General features: G+C 35.7%; 1 non-coding gene across 1 annotated transcript; it reads right to left on the minus strand.

The window, feature by feature from the left end:
• Nucleotides 1-923: 923 nt before the first annotated feature.
• Nucleotides 924-1,029, minus strand: LOC115941009 (U6 spliceosomal RNA). The gene has a single exon (XR_004075737.1). It is a non-coding gene; the product is annotated as a U6 spliceosomal RNA (small nuclear RNA).
• Between the last annotated feature and the right edge of the window lie 1,567 nt (nucleotides 1,030-2,596).

Raw genomic sequence — 2,596 nt, forward strand, 5'->3', positions numbered from 1 at the left:
TAAGCATGAGTCATAAATAAAACTACCAAACAGCTCAATCAGGCTGGAAAGAACAGAGCATAAATTAACACTTGACGATGTAATGTTATATATGAACTTAAATAATAGCTCAGGCCTTCTTGTCAGCTTATTATGTAAATTATTATTTTTAAGACTTACATTTGTATTTGCATGGCTGGTGCATTCAGTTAGTCATACAATTAGAGTTCAATAAATATGTAGTCCATACATTGCCTTCCCATAACCTAAGAGTTCCTGCTGAGGCTGTATGAAGTACAGTGAAAATGAAGAGAGAAGTTTCAACTGAGAAAATGTTTTTTAGAACTATAGAGAGCAGGGGGGAAAATCACATTTTCCCCAAATACTACATTTCATAGTAGAAATCATTAAATTTAAGAAGATTAATAGAAAAGGAGCAACAAACTATATGCACCATTGGTTCCTGGGTGGAAGTCCATATGGATTTTCAGTTAATCATAAAAATATTTAGTTATCCCTCTATGTTGGGTCCAAGCTGTCATAAATGGTGAAGACAGAACAGAAAGATAAACTGAGCACATGAATTTAATTTTTAAGAGAAAAACAGCTAATAAACACATGAAAAATGTTGAAACTCACTAATAACCATGACATGCAAATTAAAATTATGAGAGATTATTTTTCATGTTTTAAAAGCTATTTCCCAGTAGTGGAGAGAAAGCAGTGAAATAGGAAATTCGATCCTTTACTGCAAGGCATACAAAGGGGCTCAAACCTGAAAAGCCATTTGTCATATCTACCCAGAGCTCTAAAAGTGTCTACTATACTTTTTAATTGAGGTATAATTGACATACAACATCATGCTAGTTTCAGGTATACAGCAAAATGATTTGATAGTTGTATATATTATGAAATGATCATGACAAGAAGTCTAGTTAACATCCAGAAATATGGAACGCTTCACAAATTGTGTGTCATCCTCACGCAGGGGCCATGCTGATCTCCTTTGTATCGTTCCAATTTTAGTATATGTGCTGCCAAAACGAACACAAGTGTTCATTACTTTTGATTAGTAATTCCAATTCTGGAAAATTTATCAGTTACAGATTTACTACATAAATGTTAATGATATAGAATTAAAAAAAAAGAAATAGCAAATAATAAGGTCCATTATGGAAATGGGAAAATAGCTCAAATAAAGTCTAAAAGGAAATAGTTAAATAATTCATGGCACAACCATATGATGGACTACTGTGTGCCATCCAAAATCATTTTGAGAAGATTTAACAGGAAAGTGTTCACAGAACACTTTTAATAGGTTATAAAATGTTATGCATAGCCTAATTTCAATTATTAATCATACTATGAAGTTTTTGAACACATATATACATGCACCAATAGAGAAGGCTAGAATAAATACCCTAAAATATTGTTATTTTTGCACAATGGAACTATGAATACTTTCTATCATCTTAATTTTCTGTATTTTCTAAAATTTCTTTCAGAGAGAGAATTAGTGTACAACAAATCTGGCTAGTAAGGATTTCAATTCACAATTTTTCCAGGCCTTCCATAACCTGTATCCAATAGATCCCTCCAATCTTGCCTTTCACAAAGTTCAACATAAAACTGGCCAACTCCATTTTTTCACTGCCCCCAAATCATGCTCTGTCTTCCAAACCAAACTTTGCTCAAGTTACATTTCATGTGTACACTCAAAGTGACAAAATTAGCTGAGCAACATTAAAGCTGGAATCTTAAAGAACTCAATCTTCTGCTTAGAATCATGTAGAAACAGGAATACCCCAATAGTCAAAGGTAATCACATCCCCTGAAAAAATATTTTCCTTACATCCTTTAAAGCATATCAAAAGGATACCCAGTTCATCACCCATAGCCAAACTGCTCAAAGTCCATTGTGCAGCCTCCATATTTCCCTCACACCCTTCTGTCATGCCCACACAAGTGTTCTCACCTCTTCTAACCTTCTTTAATATTCAGCAGCCCTCTTTGCTATATCCTCTCTTTGTTACATCACATCTTTTGTCTCTGACCAGCCTCCAGATTGGCAAAGGCAGAACTATGAGAGGGCGAGCCTCAGTTTCCACATCTGTAAAGAAAGTAGAATAATAAACCCTGTCTTACCAATATCACAAATATCTTAAAATTGTAAAGCATTTACATGTTGTGACTATTGTTTCTTTTTTTTTTAAGATTTTATTTATTTATTTGAGAGAGAGAGAGAGAGCACATGAGAGGGGGGAGGGTCAGAGGGAGAAGCAGACTCCCCGCTGAGCAGGGAGCCCGATGTGGGACTCGATCCTGGGACTCCAGGATCATGACCTGAGCCGAAGGCAGTCGCTTAACCAACTGAGCCACCCAGGCGCCCAGTAACTTCTTTTTTTTATTAATTTTATTTTATTATGTTATGTTAGTCACCATACATTACATCATTAGTTTTTTACATAGTGTTCCACAATTCATTGTTTGCATATAACACCCAGTGCTCCATGCAATACGTACCCTCCTTAATACCCATCACCGGGCTAACCCATCCCCTCCCCCCCCCCCTCTAAAACCCTCAGTTTGTTTCTCAGAGTCCTTAGTCTCTCATGGT

The sequence above is a fragment of the Leptonychotes weddellii genome, chromosome 11 (genome assembly GCF_054177405.1).
Source record: "Leptonychotes weddellii isolate Sample4059 chromosome 11, ASM5417740v2, whole genome shotgun sequence".
Taxonomy (NCBI): domain Eukaryota; kingdom Metazoa; phylum Chordata; class Mammalia; order Carnivora; family Phocidae; genus Leptonychotes; species Leptonychotes weddellii.